General features: G+C 39.1%; 1 pseudogene; it reads left to right on the top strand.

The window, feature by feature from the left end:
* LOC118847344 overlaps positions 1-17,398 on the top strand; it is a 32,869-nt pseudogene extending 15,471 nt beyond the window's left edge.
* Positions 17,399-21,341: the final 3,943 nt, after the last annotated feature.

The raw sequence follows: 21,341 nt of genomic DNA, 5'->3' as shown, positions 1-21,341 counted from the left end.
AAGAAGAGATATTCTCTGAGTAAACTCAGAGAACAAAGAGGCTTAGGTCCAGGCTCTTCTTCTGGTTGATTATTAGTTCAGGCTCTGGCCCTTATTGAAGTTTATATATCTTGTTCAGGGTCAAAGGGCATCACAATGGGCTACTCAAACCCATGTGCCCTAAAAGCTTCTAGAGTCAGAAGCTCATGACTCAAACCCATGTAAACTAGGCTTTCCCTTGAGGCAAGGAGGTCATCAGACTCCTGATTTAATCAAGGTAACAAAGGCAAGGCTCTTTGATTAAATAAGTGATAAAAGAGAAAACAGTAAAAGAAAGTCCCACCTTAATTACTGATACAGTACCTTATTCCATTCTATCTTCTCTGGTACATTGTTCTTTCTATCATTTTCATTCTTTTATTTATAGTCAATTGTTCACTGTCTAATGGCTGCTTTCTTACTACCTAAAAACATACCCATGTCTCCACCATCCTCAAAAAATACTCACTTGATCCCCTCATTCCTGATAGCTATCTTTCCATATCTCTCTTCCCTTTTATGGCTCAGTTCCTTGAGAATACCTAGAAAAGAACATCCACAATAGGTATTTCCATTTCTTTTCCAGTCATCTTAACTCTCTAGCTTTCCAAGTCACAATTCAACCAAAACTATTCTCTTCAAATTTATTTGTGTAAACTGGACTTCTCTGAGCATGCTCGTTTTAAGGGGGAGCACGAAGTTGACCTTCCTTATGGGGAGAGATTCACATAACTTGGAAAGCTCAGTGTGGACCAGGTTTTCATTTGAGATAGAGCCAGTTTTGTCTTTGTTCTTTTTTTTTCTCGTGGTTAGAAAAAAATCCTACAAGTATATTAAGGTTAAGAAAGCAGAGATAATTTTTAAACACTTGAAACTGACAGTTATTTTGTTGGCTTATTTGGGAAGCTGGAAATATTCCTTGGTCTCTGTATTGGTAAACTGTATTTGGAGATAATTGTGATTTTTATCTGGATATGTGGGATTGCATATGACCATGTCTTATTGGCTGTTTTGTGACTTTATTTTATGTTACTGGGAAAGCAAGAGAAAGGACACTCCTTATGCCTCCTCAAAAACCATATTGAACTATTCTTAATCTAGGACAAGGACTATGCTATTTGCTTATTTGTTTTTCCTTTTGCACCCTGCTTCTTCCAGGAGATGGCAATTTTTTTGTGATTTTTTATTTTTAGTTTATAACACTCAGTTCTACACAATTTTGAGTTTCAGATTTTAATCTTCCCACCCCTATCCCTCCCCAAGGCAGCATGGAATCTGATATATCTTCTACATATAACTTCACATTGAACTTATTTACACAATAGTCAAGTTGTAAAGAAGAATTATGACCAATGGAATGAATCATGAGAAAGAAGAAACAGAACCAAAGAAAAATCCCCAAAACAAACAAACAACAACAAAAAAAAAAAAAAACAAAGGGAAAAAGCCGGGCATAAAGTGTGCCTCGATCTGCATTCAGACTCCATAGTTCTTTCTCTGGATATAGACAGCACTCTCCATCATGAGTCCTTTGGAGTTGCCTTTGCACCTTGTATTGCTGAGAAGAGCAAAGTGTATCAGGGTTAGTCATCACATAATCCATATATCTGTAGTTGTGTATAATGTTCTCCTGGTTCTGCTCTGCTCGCACAGCATTATATTGTGTAGGTTTTTCCAGGTTATTATGAAGTCTGTTTCATCTCCATTTTTTGTAGCACAATAGTATTCCATTACCTTCATATACCACAATTTGTTTAGTCATTCCCCAAATGATGGGTATTCTCTTGATTTCCAATTCTTTGCTACTACAAAAAGAGACCAGATAAGTATTTTTGTACATATGGGTCCTTTTCCCACTTGTGTGATCTCTTTGGGATAAAACCCTAGAAGTGGTATTGCTGGGTCAAAGGGTATGAAATTTTTATAGTTCCAAAATTCTCTACAGAATGGCTGAATCCATTCACAAATCCACCAACAATGTAATAGTGTTCCAATTTTCCCACATTGTCTCCAAAATTTCTCATTTTCCTTTTTTTTTAAAGTTACTTTCCTTGGTAAAGCAGATCAAAGAACCTGTGTCGGCAGCTTTCTGGGTGCTGGTTGTTGGTGGATCTTACACCCACACAGCAGCTGCTAGCCAGATTGCTGGAACACTAATCAGTAGTGATTTTGAGCATTTTTTTCATATGCCTATAGATATCTTTAATTTCTTCCTCTGAAAACTGCCTGTTCTTATCCTTTGACCATTTCTCAATTAGGGAATGACCTGTATTCCTATAAATTTGGCTCAGTTCCCTGTACATTTTGGAGATGAGGCCTTTATCAGAGACACTAGTAAAGATTTTCTCCCAATTTTCTGCTTCCCTCCTAATCTTTGTTGCATTGGCTTTTTATACTAAAAATATTTCAATTTAACATAATTAAAATTATCTGTATTGAATTTTGTAATGCTCTCTAACTCTTGTTCTGTCATGAATTCTTTTCTTTTCCATAAATCTGATAGGTAAACTATTCCCTGTTCTCCCAAACTGCTTATAGTATCAGTCTTTATTCCTAAATCATGAACCCCTTTTAACTTTATTTTGGTATATGGTGTAAGATATTTGTCTATGCTCAGTTTATGCCCTAACATTTTCTAATTTTCCCAGCAGTTTTTGTGAAAGAGTGAATTCTTAGCACAGAAGCTGGATGCTTTGGGTTTATCAAAGAGTAGATTGCTATAGTGGCTGACTACTGCAATCTTGTGCAGCTATCCTATTCCACTGGTCCATGACACTGTTTCTAAGCCAGTACCACGTAGTTTTGATGACCGCTGCTTTACAGTACAGTTTAATATCTGGTATGGCCAGGCCCCCTTCCCTAGAATTTCTTTTCATTAATTCCCTAGATATTCTAGTTCAATTGGTATTGATAGATTAATTTAGGTAAAATTGTCACTGCATAGATAAATTTAGGTAAAATTGTCATTTTAATTATATTAATTAAATTATATGATCAGGTTTCAGTTAATTTTTTATTGTTTTGTCATTACTAGGGTTAAGGGAGAGCATGAGTTCTATATCTGAGACTTGACGCCTTCCCCACCTGATACCAGTTCGACAATGAACACACATAGTAAATCACCAACCCATTTATCCAAATCATAGCAAAAGATAAATCAGAGAAAATATACATGGGAGAATACATGTCAGATAATAGAGAGTTAAAGGGCCAGATAACTTAGTTCAACCAAGAGAATCTTTCTATCTCTATCTTTTTCTCTCTGTGTCTATCTCTCTGTTTAATTTTGTTTATCTCCTTCTCCATCTCTCCCTCTTCACCTTTCTCTCTCCCTATCATTATCCCCCTCTCCCTTTCTCACATTAGTGAAACTGTCCTAACAAGAAAATTAAGTAACTAAGTCAATCAAATGCTGCAGTAGTCAGTGGTCAAGAGAACAAGTAGGATAATTAATAGAAAATATGGAGATATCAAAAACATTCCTTCCCTGAGATTGTAAGTAAGGAATAACTTCAGCATATAAAAGGAAACCTTAAATAACCAAAACGGAAATGACTGCTTAATTTTTCAGATTAGTAATAGTATTTTTAATAACAAGCAAGGAAATTTCTACTTCACCACTATATTTTTGAATCTTTCCCTGGTTCTATAATGATTTATAGTGGGATAGAGATTAGATGGTGAAACCTTTTACTGGAAATAAGATATTCCCTCACCTCCTTGTGACTGAGAAAAATGCTGGGACCAATATGGTCCCATGGTCATATGAAGATAAAAAGGAAACTAATGATGTTCATCATCTATTCTTGTCATTCAGGGAGACAAGAGAAAGACAGTACCAATCCAGAAAGGGAAGGGCAAACACCATAACATATCCCATGTTTCTCAATATCAGTTGAATACTTGTGGCTATTAAGGAATCCCATCTGAGAACAGATTGGTGAGTTAGAAGTGAATTATCCAGAAGTGTTCATGTGAAGGGAATTGTTAACATGCAATTAATTAAACCATTGTGTGGGGCATTTAATACTTGACTGAATTGTCTTATGGTATCATGACCGACAATATACCAGTGGGCCATGCTGCAGAGAAATTATTACAGGGGCAGGGAGCTTTCCATTTGATGAATTCAACTGTGGGTACTCTACATGTGATAGAGGGGACAGTGCTCTATCCTGCCTGTTCGTAACTAAGAAGATGGAGGCTATAACGTCCTGAACAACAAAGACATCAAAAAGATAAAGCCAAGAGGGCAGAGACTCTGTGGGTAACAGCAAATAAAATGCCTAGGTAAAGACTGAGATGGCTTTTTGATCCTGATTCTTCAGCTAATCTAGTTATCAAGATATTCGGATCCATAGAGGATGCTGGTGAGGCAATTTCTCCCCTTTAAATTATTGCATTTAAAAAGGAACATAGAATTAAATTTTGCCAAAATTTCACTCGAGTCTACTTAGAAGTACTTGGGTAAATACCATGTAGAGGAAGAGCAGAGGCTTTATTTTTTAGGTCTTTGTTGAAGTAACTGAAGGAATATGAATGCTAATATTGTTTTATTTCTTTCTTTTTTATTTTTTCATTTAACTACCACTGGTTTTCTTTTAATTCTGCCTCCCCTTGTTTTCAATGAAAAAGCAAAATTAAAAAAGGAAAAGAGAAAGAAAAAAAACCCTTTGTAAAAATTATGCATATTCAAGCAAAATGAAAGTACACATTGGTCAAATCCAAAGTTGTAAGTCTCGTCAACTCCAATACATCTCTATCAGTAAATGGTTAGCATATATCATCCTCAGTACTTTGGACTCATGGTTACTAATTGTTTCTTCAGAGTTCTTTAATGCAGTATTTTTTTTAAAGTTAATTGTCTTTGTATATTGTTATAGTAATTGTTCTTGTGATTCAATTCATTTTTATCACATCATACAAGTCTGTCTAAGTTTCTCCAAGTTTATCTTTTTATGTCATTTCTTATACGGCAATAATAATACACTTTATCCATATACTATAATTTGTTCAGTCATTCTCACATTTATGTACAACCTCTTATTCTTTTCAGTTCCTTGCCATGACGAAAGGAGTTATTATAAATACCTTTTTTGAGTGTGATGTAGGACCTTCTCCTCTTTCACCTCTTTGGGGTATAACCTTAGAAATGATTTCATTGGATAATAAGATATGCAAGGTTGAGTGACAATTGGGGATATTTCCAAATTGCTTTTCATTATGGCTGAACTCATTTAGTAATTCTGCCAAATGGCATCAATTAGAGTATTTTCCTACGGTCATTCCCACATTTGTAATTTTCTTTTTAAAAAAGTGGATTTTCCTCATGTGATGGCTATAAAATCAGAATTCTTTAATTCACTTTTTTCCCCTAATTATTAAGTATTTGGATCATTCTTTCAGATCTTGTTAATAGGTTGGGTGTCTTCCTTTGATATTTGCTCATTCACATTCTTTGATAATTTATAAATTAAGGAATACCCTCATTCTTATAAATTTGAAATCATTCCCGATATATCTTGAAAATTAGGTTTTATTCAGAAACTTAGGCAAATATACTTCTTGAACATTTTCTTTCTAATTTTAGCTCTGTTAGATTTTTGTGTTTTTTTTAACTAAGTCATAAAAATTGTCTATTTCATTTTTGTCCTTCCTTTCTTATCTTTTCTGTTCAAGAATTATTTCTCACACACAGATTTGAAAGTAAAAGCATTACTTATTTCTCTAATTTGTTTGTGATGTGGTCATCTATACCTTGGACAAATATACTTTTGGAGCTTACCTTGGTATGTGGTATGAGTAGTCACTCAGTGTCTGGTTTCTTTCAAACTCCTTTGCAATTTTCCACTGACCTAAACAATGGTCTTTTGAAATTAAGTATAGTATTCCTGTACAGTACTGTACTTTTATCCCAAATTCAATTTATTTTAAAATAACTTAGAAAAGAGTTAATAATGCTAAAACCAAAAGGGTCAATAAAAGATACACTTTATTTTAAATATGAATAATGCTAAAGGCAAAAATGCCTGTATGTTTTATATTTTTCATTCCAATACTAAGTAATTGTATTTTTAGAAACACAACTTGAGATTTACTTAAAATTTAATATTGAGCACTATATAAATGAAAACAGAGCCAAGAACCCTATTACTGAGAGGTTGATGGAATAGTAATGGAAAATTCCAGTTGGCTAGATTATGGCCTCCCCAGAAATGGTAATATTATCAGTTTTGTCCAATTCCAAACTTTTTCTTTTAATTTACAGTTTTGCTTATATAATTTGCTCTACTTCAGAACTCTCTAACACTGTGACTACATAGTTAGTTTTTGATATGAACTTCTGTAGCAAGCATATCTGTTATGGGAGAAATATCTCCTTTCTGAGTTCATGCAGTGGGTAATTAAAGCTAAATATATATTTACCACAATGCAGAACTTATTAAGGTAAACCTTAGATTTCATTATTATGCTCAAATAATGGTTTAAAGCCTCAGAGAGAATGTTAACAATTAGGAGGATTCTGACAAGGATTCTTTCAGGAAAAATAACTTCAAAATCCAAGATGGTGGTGTAAAGACTCACCTGACCTCTCTCCCAAATCCCTTCAAGTAACTTTTAAATATGATTCTAAAAAATTCTAGAGCAGCAGAACCCACAATAAGACAGAATGAAACAAATTTCCAGACCAAGACAACTTAGACAGTAAGCAGGAAAGGTCTATTGCACCAATTTGAGAGAGAAGTACAGGCTGCACCAGCACAAACCCATCCCTGTCAAAGTCAGAGCAGGCCTCATGGAAGCTGAATCACTTGCAGCAGTGGGAGTTTCCATACTGCTTAGCTTTGCCAAAGACAACTCAGAAGATCAGCAGGAAATGTCCATCACACTGGGGTGAGAGTGGAACACAGTCCCAGTGTAGGCCATGTCAGTACAGCCAAGGCCCCAGAAAATGAGGAGCAGGCCTCGGGTGTGACAGAATCAGAAAAGGCAGCAGCCACTGCTTCTGGAGCTCTCAGCCCACAGAGAGTAAGAGGACCACACAACTGGTCAGAAGGAGATTACAGGAGTCTTTTGCTAGCACTGAAAAATACTCTGCTTTGCCAATACTCTGATGCAGGTTCTGGGTGGCAGTCCCAAGGTAAGGAGGAACACTGGCATAGCAGAGCTTGCAGCTACAGTGGACACAAGACCCTTCTCACAGTTCCAGGGCAAAAAAGAGTTCTTGTGGTCTCTCAAAGACCAGACTACAGGCCAGAAGAAGAGTAACACCTCTCCTTAGATCATGCTACCTTGAAGGAGTGAAAGCTTACAGATCTCTAGAAGTATCTCTGAAAATAGCTGAGTAAACCACCCAAAACTTGGAACTGTACACCTTTCACAATTGAAGCAGAGCCCTACTTTAACAAAAATTTAAAAGTCAAATTATAGGCTGAGAAAATGAGCAAAGAATGGAAAAAAACCTTAGATTATTGAAAGTATCAATGGTGACAAGGAAGGTCAAAATATTCACTATGAAGAAAACAAAGTCAAAACTCCTACATCTAAAGCCTGCAAGAAAAATATGAATTGGTCTCAGGCCATGGAAGAGCTCAAAAAGTATTTAGACAATAAAATAAGAGAGGTAGAGGAAACATTGGGAAGAAAAATGAGTCAACAGCTTGGTAAAGTAGACAACCAAATACTGAAGAAAATAACCCCTTAAAAAGAGCTAAGTCCAAATGCCAAAAGAGGTCCAAAAAGCTAATGTGGAGAAGAATGCTTTAAGAAGCAGAATTTGTCAAATGGAAAAGGGGATCCAAAAGATGACTGAAGAAAATAATTTCTTAACAATTAGAATGGAACAAATAAGTTTATGAAAATGAAGAGACAAAAAAGAAACCAAAAGAATGGTAATAAAAAGTGGAACACAATGTGAAATATCTCATTGGAAAAATGACTGACCTGGAAAATAGATCCAGGGCAGACAATTTAAAATTTTTGGACTACCTGAAAGTCATGACCAAAAAAGTCTAGAAATCATCTTTCATGATATCATCGAGGAAACAGCTGTTTAATTATAGAAGCAGAGGGTAAAACAGATATTGAAAGACTCCCCCAATCATCTCCTGCAAGAAATCCCAAAATAAAAGCTCTTTAGGAACTTATAGTCAAATTCCAGAATTTCCAGGTCAAGGAAAATATTGCAAGCAGCCAGAAAAAAACAACTCGAGTATTGTGGAAACATAATCAAGATAACACCAGATCTAGCACCTCCTACACTGAGGGATCAGAGGGCTTGGAATGTGATATTCTGAAGGTCAGAAAAGATAGGATTAAAACCAAGAATCATGGACCAAGAAAAACTGAGTACATTGCTTCAGGGCAAAAGAAATGGATATTCAATGAAATAGAAGACTTTCAAGCATTCTTGATAGAAATACCAGAGCTGAATAGAAAATTTGACTTGCAAATACAAGAATCAAGAGAAGCATGAATAGGTAAACAGGAAATAGAAATCGTAAGGGACTTATTAAAATTTAACTGTTTATATTCCTACCTGGGAAGATGATATTTGTAACTCATGAGAGCTTTCTCAACATATGGGTAGGTATGTGTGTATATGTGTATACATATACACGTATATATGTATATATGTATGTGTATATTTATATATGTATGTATATATGCGTATGTATAAATACATACACACACATACCATATTACCCCATGTATACGAAACACCCTTTCCCTAAGAATTTGAGGTCTAAAAACTGGGTGCATCTTATACAATGGTTGTAGATTTTTTACTTGCATTTCCCGCTTTTTTGCACTTGTTGTCTTTGTGCCCATTGTTTCTCATTTGTTACCGGTGTACTAGGTTACATTTTGCCATGTTCTGCCCAGAAATGGCTCAGAAAGGATTTTTGTACTGTGCTGAATTCAAGTTAAAAGTGATCCAGTTTGCAAAAGTGAATGGAAATGGTTCTGCTGAAAGAAAGTTTGATCCTCCTCCAAATGAGAAAACAATCCGAGATTGGCTACGAGAAGAAGAAACCCAACTAAAAAACAGAAGAAGGCCATGAGAGTCAAGTCAGCAGATCAGCCTGATTTAGAGGGTGAAATGAAGATATGGATTGAAGAGGAAAGGGCATTTGGAATTCCTGTGTCCACAAAGATGGCTCATCATGAGGCAAGAAGAATTGCTGATGAAAAAGAAGTTATTGATTTCAAAGGAGGACACAATTGGTGCTTCAGGTTCATGAAACAGAACGGACTAAGCATGTATGCATGCACCAGACTTGCCCAAAAGATGCCCGAAAGCTAGGAGCAGAAGGTCCTTGAATTTCATTGTATTATTGTATGAATTTTAGGATGAATAAAACATGAGTTCAATAACTTTACGTAATACATTTATTTTTTCAAATATTGGGCCCCAAAATTAAGGTGTGTCTTATACATGGGAGTGTCTTACACATGGGAAAATATGGTACATACATATACAGAAAGACACATACATATATACATTTGTAGGTATCTAGCTATGCATATATATGTATATGTGTGTACATATATGTGTATGTGTGTATATAATATATATGCATATATATGTGTGTACATATATGTGTGTATATATGTGTGTGTGTGTGTGTGTGTGTGTGTGTGTGTGTGTGTGTGTGTGTATGCACACACAGATACATTGGGTATAGAAATATATCTTATTTACCCTATAGGAAAGTAGTAAGAGAAGGGGATCAGAGAAGGGGGTGGTGATAGAAGGGAGGGCAGATTGGGTAGGGGGTATTCAGAAAAAAAAACAGGTTTGGGGAAATACAGGGTGAAAGAAGAGAGAGAATAAAATAAAGGGAGTGGGGTCTAGGATGGAAGGAAATATAGTTAGCAATAGTAACTGGGAAAAAAAATTGAAGCAAGTTTCTCTGCTCAAATCCTCATTTCTCAAACGTATACAGAACTGAGTCAAATGTACAAAAATAAGTGCCATTCCCCAACTGAAAAATCTTCAAAAGATATGATCAGTTTTCAGATTATTTAATCAAAGCTATATATACCCATATGAAATAAGTACTCTAACTCACTGTTGATCAGAGAATTACAAATTAAAACAATTCTGAGGTACTACCTCACACCTATTGTCTTTCCTAATAGGACAGAAAAGGTAAATGACAAATGTTTGGAAAAGTGAGACTTTAATGCAGTGTTGGTGGAGTTGTAAATTTATTCAACCATTCTGTAGAGCAATTTGAAACTATTCCCAAAGTGGTATAAAATCATGCATGCGCTTTGACTTAGCAATACCACTACTAGTTCTGCATCACAAAAGAGATTACAAAAGGGAAAGGACCTATATGTACAAAAATATTTATAGCATCTCTTTTCTGGGGGTAAAGATTTAGAAGTTGAGAGGATGCTCATCAACTGGGGAATGGCTGAACAAGTTTTGGTATGTAAGTGAATGATTATGATGGGCTACTATTGTTCTATAAGAAATGATGAAAAGGATGCTCTCAGAAAAACCTGGAAAGGCTTTCATGAGCTGATGCAAAGTAAAATGTACTTTGTACAAATTAATAGCAACATTATAAGATGTTTAGCAGTGAATGACTTATCATCTTCAGCAATACAATGATCAAAGGCAGCTCTGAAGGAATTGCATATGAAAAATATTATATAGTCCTGAGAAAGAACTGATGGTGAATGAGTAAAGATTGAAGCATATTTTTAACTTTATTTTTCTTGAGTAATTTTTCTTTTCTATATTTTTCACAACTTGACTATTGTGGATATGTTTTGCATGACTGCATATGTATAACCTATATGGAATTGCTTGCCTTCTCAATGAAGAGGGACAATGGGGAGGGAAGAAGGGAGAGAATTTGGGTCTCTAATTTAGAAAAAAACCCTAATGTTAAAAATTGCTTTTACATGTAACTGGGGAAAAACACAATACTAAATAAAAGCTAAGAGAAAAAAAGAATAGAGGCTGGGAGGTGAGTTAGGAGGTTGTTACAATAGCCCAGATGACATGTGAAAGGAAACTAGGGGAGGTGATAATGAGGCTAAGAAATGTTAGCTTTTGCAGAAGAATTGTAGATTCTTGAAAATCTAGAACTAGAACAGTTCTATACACAGTGAGTGCTCAATAAATATTTTTTGATGGTGAAAAAAAAATTTCAGTCATCTTTACTCTGTCCTGTGACTGGAATATGATGACTGTAGAAGACAGTAAAGCTGAGAACTTTGTGCAAGTCTACCTCACTTAAATCCAATTTACTCATTAATCAAATATATATCATCTGCATGGCATTCAGAAGAAGCCATACAAACATACTCTTGAGCTCTCTCAGAAGAACTTTGGAAGTTGTGTGGGATGATGATCACTAAGTCAAAAATCCCGAGTCTGAATCAGAGATCAGAAAAATTCCTTATTCTTTCTCATGAGAAAGGGTACAGCCCTCGTTGCTCAAACAGACTCAGCCAGGGAGTGCTGGGAGAAACAGACCTTTATAACCCTAAGACGTGCCCCCTCCCACTCTCTTACTCCTTTCTCCTTTGGCTGGTTACTCAGGGCATACATTCTAAATGTGGCAGCTAATACCCAGTAGAAGCAAACATGCCCATATTTGGACTAGATGCATATGTGTAGTAAGAAGTAGGAGCGACCAGGCACAGAGCTCCCCCACCCATGCTGATGTGGTGCTGGAGAAACAGAAAATTATCGTGGAAAATGGAAACTCAACTCAAGGCTTTCTGGAGGAACAAAACTTAGGCCTGTGAGAACTGCACTGTAGGCCATCGCTCACACTCAGAGTGCAGGAAAGAGACAGGAGCAGAGCAGGGGGATAAGAGTGTAGCAGGAAGATACTTTTGAAGGAACTTCACTGTGAGCCATCCCTCACAAAGTGATTTGGTGATGTGGGAGATTCTGTCAAAGGACTGCCCAGCATGGTGCACCCACATTTGCTCCATGGGCAGAGCAAAATTGCAGGAGCTTTAAAAAAAGTGAGATACATAAATATAGAGACATCTTCCACAAATGTGCATATGGAATATTTTGCCTGACCTGTGATAGTGCCTTGTGAGCTCATATTAGTCTGATCAGTCACAGACAGATGCATTGTAACTGGAATCTAATGTACTGATGCTATTTTGATCCTCTTTGAGAATGAAGGATAACAATCAATGAACCAACCAACTTCAGAGTGACAGACAAATAATTCATGTACCTATTGGAATCTAGTATAGGACTCTTAGGCCATAAATGTTAAAGAGAAGATAGATCCACAATCCTATTGTCCTTCAGTGTCTTAAAAGTTGAACAGACTTCATTAAACAGAGTATTAATCTCATAATAATCCCTAAGTAAACTAATTTTATCAAATAAAGTCAATAGGTAAACGAACTCAGGGTTCAGCTTAAAGTAAATTTAAGGAGGATTCACAAATAGCTTGACTGAGGAAGGGGATTTACAGTACCCCACACTACTAAGAGACTTGACTTCTATTTAGAGTGTAAATAGAATCCAATCTAGGTGAATAACAGCCACAAAGCATTAAATCCCTGTCATTACACCCCTCCCTTGGGGTTTAGAATAATGCAGCTCATGAAGAAGAGAACCAAGCACAGTGTTCTGGGTAAAGATGGATTCCTTTGAGCAGATTCCTGGAGGAGATTAAGTTTCATGAGTAATCCACATTCTCAGCAGGAGAAGTTGAAGACTTTAAGCTCACCTCCTCATTTATATGCCCATCCCCTCATTAACTGATCAAGGTTGATTTCCACCTGTTACGGGCATCCATTTTTCTAAAATGCATTAAGGCATTCAGTGTCTCCATTATTAGCTAGACTAATTAATAAATTGATTATTAATTACCCAGAAAATCTATCTCTCAGGTTTTTCATTCATTTCATATCTAAGGAATAATAATGCTCCCAAATATATATTTTTGTGTCCTATTATTTGTGTTTTGGTCAGGTGAAATTAATATTAACTGAAAGATCCCATAACATACTTATACAAAGGGAAAAGGAAAGACTTCAGAAGATACAAACCATTCAAATAAATAATTTAAAATGTTACTTGAAAAAAAAAAACACTACCTCCTGGGGAAGAGAAAAAATGCACAGGACTTATCAGAAATAGAGCATAGCACAAGCAGAATAGTATGGAATCTATAGAAAGAGAGCATGCCACCTGTTTGGAGAGGAAGCTCATAGAGGCAGAGTTAGACAGTACCAGTAAGAGGAGAATTGATGGTAATATAGTGTTATGAAATAAAATAAAACCTGAGTTCTTACTCTTTCTGAATGATCCTGTCCATTTTTCTGTCACTAGAATTGTGCAGGTTTCCTGGGAGAAGAAGTTGTTATGTATTCCTTTTCTTGTTCTTGAATCTATGGGCTCAGTGGTCATCCTTTGTTGTCGCTAGTGAAAGAGGGAATGGGAGGCAACCCAGAATTAAATCGTATGGTGGACATGGCCCCTTGGAAGAGAATGCCTTTTGAATACCTCTAGATTTACATAGCAGGTTTACCCATTAGCCTCCATACTCCTATTACTTGACTTATCCTACCCAGGTACTCTTTTTCTATAGGGATTCTACCATTTTGTTGCCACCGGCCTCCACTGCTTTCTAACATTGTTATAGTTGTACCCTTATTTTCGTACAGACTGTATACCACAAAGGAAAGGCATTGTTTCATGTATTTCCTTGCCATTCTATTGTAACACATACACACACAAGCACAATCGTATTAAGAAAATCATTTTTTTCCTTAATAGACATGAGAATATATAAGTGGGTGTGCTTGAGGGTGAGGGAGAAAACTATACTCAAAAAACAAGAGAAAAAAGTTTTAGTCTTAGTTCTTCCATTAGCTGATGAACTTCACTCTTAAGTGATCTAAACTCTCTAAGCTTAACATTTTCATCAGAAAAATAGGAATAATAATACTCTTCTTTATCCAAGTCAGAGGAATACTATGAAAATAAAATGAGATAAATATTTGAATTTGAAAAAATGAACTTTTGCACTAACTACAACATAGTTTTAATATAACTTACTTATTTTTAGTTTTCAACATTCACTTCCATAATATTTTGAGTTTTGAATCCCCCCCAACTTCCTCCCTTCTTCCCAAGATAGCATGCCATCTGATATAGACTCTACTTATTCACTCTTAGTAAACATTTTTTTTCACATTAGTCATGATACAAAGAAGAATTAGAACTAATGGGAGGAAGCACAGGAAAGAAGAAACAAGACAAGATGACAAAAGAAAAGGAGAGCAAATAGTATGTTTCCATCTACATTCAGTTCTTTCTCTGGATGTGGATAGCATTTTTCATTGTGAGTCTCTTGCAGCTGTCTTAGATTTTTGCATTGCTGAGAAGAGTTAAGTCTCTTAAGGTCAGTGATCATGCAATGTGGCTATTACTGTATACAGCGTACTGTGTACTGTGTTGTCCTGGTTCTGCTCATTTCACTCAATGTCAGTTCACGTATGTCTTTCCAGGTTTTTCTGAAGTCCACCTGCTCATCGTTTCTTATAGCATAATAGTATTCCATTACAGATTTTACAACTTGTTCAGCCATTCCCCAATTGATGGACATCCCCTCAATTTCCAATTTTGCTACCACAGAAAGAGCTTGTATAAATATTTTTATACATGTGGGTCATTTTCCCATTTTTATGATCTCTTTGGGACACAGACCTAGAAGTGGTATTCCTGAGTCAAAAGGTATGCACAATTTGATCTACGGTTCCTTTTAGTAGGATATAGTTTCCTTCCTCACGTCTTTTCATTAGATCTGCTTTTCCTTTTGCTTTGTCAGAAATTAGGATTGCTACCCCTGACTTTTTTTTTCTTTTACTTCAGCTGAAGCATAATATATTCTGCTCTAACTTTTTTGCCTTTACTCTGTGTGTATCCCTCTTGCAAATGTGTTTCTTCTAAACACCATTTGGTAGGATTCATTACTCACACTGAGAGCTATTTCCTCTTCAAAACCCCTGCTAATTTTCAGATGGTTCCAATGTATAAAATGAGAGAGTTAGAAGATATTGTATCAAAGGTCTCCACTTGTCTTCATATTTAGAACAATTCCTGTCTAAGCTTTACTATGACATCTTGCATAACACATCTTATCTGATAAAAAGAGATTTCTTGCTGATGGATGAAAAAATTGCCAAGAACATTGTGTTTAGGTTTGTTCACTGAAAGTAATTATCTTCTGTATAATTGTGATTTTGGGGTACTTGTTAGGACTCCTTGTCCCCAAGTGGCAAGTCTATCACTTTTCTTTCCTTCATTACTCTTTTTGCCCTTTAATTGTGACCCATTAAAAGGTAAATCTCCCTAAGAAGGGTCAAAAATTAAATTGCCCGCTGACACCTTATCAGGAATATGGACGCAGCTAACTAGCAACAAGGTTTTGCAGAAATGAATAGTTATTTGGGGTGGGAGTTGAAGTTCAGAAATGTAAAACGATTCATTGTTGCAGGAGGTGGCAAGACCCAAAAGGTACCTATTGCTTTTGTTTGGCCTTGCTCATAAGGGAAAAAAAAAAAAACAACTGAATTATTTGGGAACTGTTCAGAGAAGAGCTATGGATTTGTCAGAAGAACTAGATTCAAATCTCTGTCAGTTCCTTACTTATATGACTTTTCAGTAGTCACTAGAAACTCTGAGACTCAATCAACCATAATTTCTTATTTAACATTTATGTTCTAGTCACTGTGCCTTAGATGTCTCAAATGTAAACTGTGGAATCATACTAAACGATGATAGGTTCATAGATGCAGATTTGGGAACTATTTTCTCTTACAGCTATGGGGCTACAAACTACTTCAAAATCTTCTGTACTTAAATTATTTCCCTAATAGTAAATTTCAGGAGAATAATAATCCACTAAAACATCACAAATGCTAGAATACTCCCAAGATTTCCAAGTTCAAGAGATAATATTTGGATTTTGGAACAATATTTTATTTATTTTTCTTACATAGACCGCACAGTGAAAACTGTTTTCGATCTTTTTTCCTTTGTTAAAAACAGAGTTTACGGAATGAAAATGTTCCAGGACGAATTCAACTTGTAATGATTGATAATGAACGCCTGTGAGTCTGAGAGAACAAACAGGAGGATTCCTTAGGAAGTAAACTTCAGAGAATTCAATAGGGACATCAGTAGAAAAGCTGATATTGTCCACCATCAGACGTAGAGATAAGACCTTAGGGCCGGCGGCCTCCGACGCGGCGGCAACAGCTAGCCGCAGCCACGTCCGGGGATCACCGGCGCAACCGCGGGCCCGAGGAGTCGAAGCCGCCGTCGCTGTACGTGGTGCGGTGCGGGCCCGACGTCGAAGACGACGATGACGGGGGGTGGGTAGCGGCAGGGCCCCGGGACCCCTCGCGGGTGCGGCTGGTGTACGCGCGCGTCGGGCTGCTGAGCCAGGCCAAGGGTTCGCCCTACCTGGAGGCCGATCGCACCAAGGTGCTGTGCGCGGTGTCCGGGCCACGGCCAGCGGAGGGCTAGCGCGCGGCGGCAGCGGGCGGTGCGGGCAGCTGCCTGCTATGCGACTTCCAGCGGGCGCCCTTCTTGGGCCCGGGGCGGCGGCGGGGAGGAGGAGCGCGAGCTGGCGCTGGCCATGCAGGAAGCGCTGGAGCCGGCCGTGCACCTGGGCCGCTACCCGCGCGCTCAGCTCGAGGTGTCGGCGCTGCTGCTGGAGGACGGCGGCTCGGCGCTGGCCGCCGCGCTCACGGCCGCGGGCCTGGCGCTGGTGGACGCGGGCGTTGAGATATACTACCTGGTGGTGGGCTGCGCGCTGAGCCGCGGCCGGGGCGCCGACAGCGCCCGGCAGCTGGACCCGACGCGCCTCGAGGAGGAGCGCGCCGCCGCCAGCTTCACCGTGGCGCTCATGCCCGTGCTCAACCAGGTGGCCGGCCTGCTGGGCAGCGGCGAGGTCTGCGAGGCCGAGAGCTGGGCGGACGCCGTGCGCCTGGCCCGGAGGGCTGCCAGCGTCGCTACCCAGTGCTGCAGCAGTGCCTACTCAAGGCGGCCCGACGCCCGGGGGGCGCGGGCCTGGGGACCCCCGCCGGGAACGAGATGGTGGCCGCCGCGGCCCCCAAGGGGGCCGCCACTGCGCCTGATGCGCATGCTGCTCCTGATGGGGAGGCTGCCCCTGATGGGGATGCTGCCGCTGCTGCTCCTGCTGCCGACGCGGGCACCGACCCCGCTGACCCCGTGGCCTTAGCCGGAGGACGGGGACCGGACCCCCACCACCACCCATGGTACCCCCGCCCCCTATTCCTGCCCCTCCCCTACTACCGGCCCTGCAGCAGCCTCGGGATACAGGATCCGCACTCCCGATGCGGCTGACCCCGTGGCCTTTGTGGGAGGGCAGCAACCTGGACTCCCTCCCCCCACCATCAGCACCCTCACCACCCCCGGGAATCCCCCCCACCCCCGCAGCCCACGCCTCGAGCCCTGGCTGCTGACCCTGTGATGGGAGCAGGATGATGGGGACCAGCCCCTCCCCACCCCCAAACCTCCTGGTACCACAGGCCTTGCAGCAGCTTCAGGACCCCTGCTCCAGCTGCTCACCCCGTGGCGTGGAGACCCGACCCCCTTCCCCTTCCCCCTATCATCAGCATTCTCACCCACCCACCGGGCCCTTGCTGCCCACGCCTAGAGCACTGGCTGCTGATCCCATGGCGTGGGCAGGAGGGTGGGACCGGACCCCGCCACCATCCTCCAGCCCTGCAGCAGCCTTCGGGATCCCACTGCACCGGTGCCTGCCGTGGGACTGAGCACCACAGGGACGGGACATTGCACTTTGGAGCCACTGAGCCGGTTTTTTTTTTTTGTGTTCGTGTTGATTAAAAGATTGTTTGGTATTTTCAAAACAAAAAAAAAGATAAGATCTTCAACTTACTCATTGTTTTATAGATCTGTTATCAGATTACTTGTCTTTTATGAAATAAAGAAATGAAATACAACCCTTGTCTCTCAACGAAACAGCAATATACATGTATTAATTGTTCAGAGGGCCATTGTAAAATGTTTTACTTATTAATTGAGGTGTAAGGTTAGATGGATTTAGGCAGACATGGAAAAAAATGATATTTCCCACGTACAGAACTCTAGAAGAGGAATATTTTCTCTTTAGATCTTTCTTAGTAGACTTATTATTGAAATTAAGATTTAGAGAGACATTAGAGATTATCAATTATTAGAGCTACTCAAATTATAAATCTTGCCTACAATAACTTTAGCAAGAGGTCTTCTCTTATGCACTTCAGCCCCTCGGTGGCAGGAGCTCATTCCTTTTTCAAGTAGTTTATTTACTTTTTGTTGGGGGCTGTATCTTTACATATCAAGACTTTGTCCTTGGGGTAAAATGAAATCTGCCTCTCTATAACTTCTACAAGATGCACCTACATAGCCAGAAAAAATCTAATAAGATGTACATAGCCATATCATGCCTCCACTGTCTTCTTTTTTGCCTGATAAAAAACCCTTAATTTTTAAACAGTAAGAGAAATGATTTCCTAATACTTAATATCAGAGTGGGTCAATTAGCAAAACAAACAAAGCTTTCCATCTTTTAACAAGTAATTCCTCTATAACTAATACAGATGCCTTGCAAGTAGGCAAAGTAGGTAAGTAGAACAACTACAAAGGTACTGAGTTACTAAGCTATGCTATCAGAAATTATCTTACTCATCACCTGTGAAAATGCCTAAAATTAAGTAATTATTCTTTGTGCAATTCATACATATGTGTGAGTGTGTGTGTGTGTGTGTGTGTGTGTGTGTGTGTATCCATCAAAATAAATTGGGGAAAAAAATCAAGAAAGAATGAAGAAATACAACCAAGACAGTTTAGGGACCTGATGACTCAGAGAAGACTATCTTGAAGGGTTATGTGGTAATTGCTCTCAAATGCTAAAGAGCAGTCAACAAGAATAAGTACTGAGAAAAGACCATGAGATATGATGATTAATAGATCTTTTGCAGTTGCCAGTGAAAGTAGTTTCAGTAAAATGATGATGTCAGAAAACAGATTGCAAAAGTTTGAGGAGTGGAGAGGAAGTAGAGACAATTGAGCACAGACATTTTCCCCCACTTCCCAGGAGTTGACAGGTTGGGTGGATAATGCCAAGGCTTATACACATTTAAAAGGAGGAAACAAGTTGTAGAGAGCAGCCAGGATTTAAAGGGGGAATTTCTTTTTTATATCCAGCATAATTTTACAGATGGGAAGTTTCTAGCATATTGACTATATGGAATTACAAATCACTGTGAATTAGGCATTCTCCTTGACAGTATTGCCTTTCCCTTCTCTCACATAGGCAACCAAAACATAAAGATGTCTTTTTCTCTTGGTTAACTTAAGGTTTGGTAGTATGCCATCTGGTAGACCACTGTAATATAAAACCATCTAGCACAGGAGAGGCAGCTTGTACCTACTCAGACCTGATGGTCTTCTCATGCCTTTAGGGTCATTCCAACCACTAGTCACCTCTATAAACAAGGTGATTTTGAAGGAAAGGGAGAGTAGGAAGTCTTAGTATTCATCTCAATCAAGATCACATTAAAAATCAGAACTACCAATATGTATTTTTTCACTGTATCCAACAACTGTAAGCTAAACAAACCTATTCCTCCTATTCTTTTGTAATTCTCTTATTTGTTCTTAGTCTATCTTTTACACTCTCTGGGTACCTAGATTTAGGAGAACTTCCTGTTCTAAAAGGGGTGAAAACATAAAGCAAAGCTTTTTGTTTGTTTGACTTTTTCCGTAGGAATGGAGCAATCTGGTTTCATTTATAGGTAGCTGTATCAGGAGGGCAGAGTTTATAATCTCAAAGAGGATCATAAACATGTCTGAAAGGTTCAGAATCGCCAGATAGAAGAAACTCAAAGTAGAAGGCAGAAGAATCAAAACATTTATTTAGGCTCCTCAGTAACCAACCCATGAACCAGAAGCCCCATTTTGATATGTTGGTCGAAATCTTCCAGGCCCAATAAGTACGCCTTGAAAGAGTAACCAGGAGGCTACAGAGAAACATGATTGCGTAAAGCAAAATCATGTTTCCCCCTCGATGGTAATAAAATTACCCACTGGCCTGAAGTCTTTGTTCAGCTTCCTCCCGTAGATCAGCTCTGCTACTGGCAGCTCCTGCCTCAGCTGTGTCTGTGTCTGTAACTGAAACTGCAACTGTAACTGACGATGTAACGGTCGCTGTAACTGACGATGTAACTGTCGCTGGCTCCAACCGGAAAAGGAAAAGAAGAATCTTCAAGCTGTCCTCTCCCCTCTTATAGGGTTTTTGACATCATCAAGCTCCGCCCGAATGACCAGGGCCGATTGGTTCCTGAGTTGGCCCCTCCCCCTAGCATAGCCGTTAACACCTCCCCTCAGCCAGCCCCATGACTCCTCACACAGGAAGTTGTCTGCTTCCCGGCATGCTCCCCGGGCCTCCTGCCCCGGAAGAGCAAGCCACAGTGTCCAGAGGCTCAATGAGGCAAGCTGAGCCATTCAAAGAAAACAAAAGCCATTATGGCTACACTCCACCCCTTGTTATAGGATACATAATCTAATCAGCCATGTATCCTAGAACATACATTGTGATCCAATTACAAAGGAAACTAAAACATATCATTCATTATAAAGCAAAACATATCATTCGGTGACATTCCCAAACATTGGCTAACGATTCAAATGCGATCCACCCCTAGGTCCCAGCAAGATAATCTCTTCAATCAATCATCCCCAAAATAATTATTAATAATTCAAATGTCCACCCCTAAATCCTTGTATCCATTACATAGGATCAATAATATCATAACAATAAAACAACACAGCAAGGATAACACAAAATAAGTAAACAGAACACTATCATCATTTCCACCCCCCTTGAACGATTGGGGCTCAAAATCTTGGGGTGAGGGGTGAAGGTCTCATTTTCCATAGCTTCTTCATGCTGAAATTGGATGTAGAGATGGCCCTGCCCCCAAAAAGTCCCATTCCAGAGGTCATTTCTTTAACGAGCTGGCAGGAATTCCAAGAATGCTACATGCTTAGGCAGTCACCGGAAAGTGCAGGGTGCTTAAGCCTGAAGGAAACAAAACTAGCAACAAGGTTAGCCAAAACAAAGGACAAAAAGAATAGACAAGTATGGACTATAATTCTTCAAATAAAATCATCTCAAGTTTGGTTGAGATTTCAGTTATGCAAAGATCCAACATCAGAGCCAAACTCAGGTGGGAAATGTTTCTTTTCAAAAGGAACATAATGAGGAAGCCAAGAGGATCCC

The sequence above is a fragment of the Trichosurus vulpecula genome, chromosome 4 (assembly GCF_011100635.1).
Source record: "Trichosurus vulpecula isolate mTriVul1 chromosome 4, mTriVul1.pri, whole genome shotgun sequence".
NCBI classification, from domain to species: domain Eukaryota; kingdom Metazoa; phylum Chordata; class Mammalia; order Diprotodontia; family Phalangeridae; genus Trichosurus; species Trichosurus vulpecula.
The sequence above is the reverse complement of the archived record's forward strand: the minus strand, read 5'-3'. Positions and strand labels throughout refer to the sequence as shown.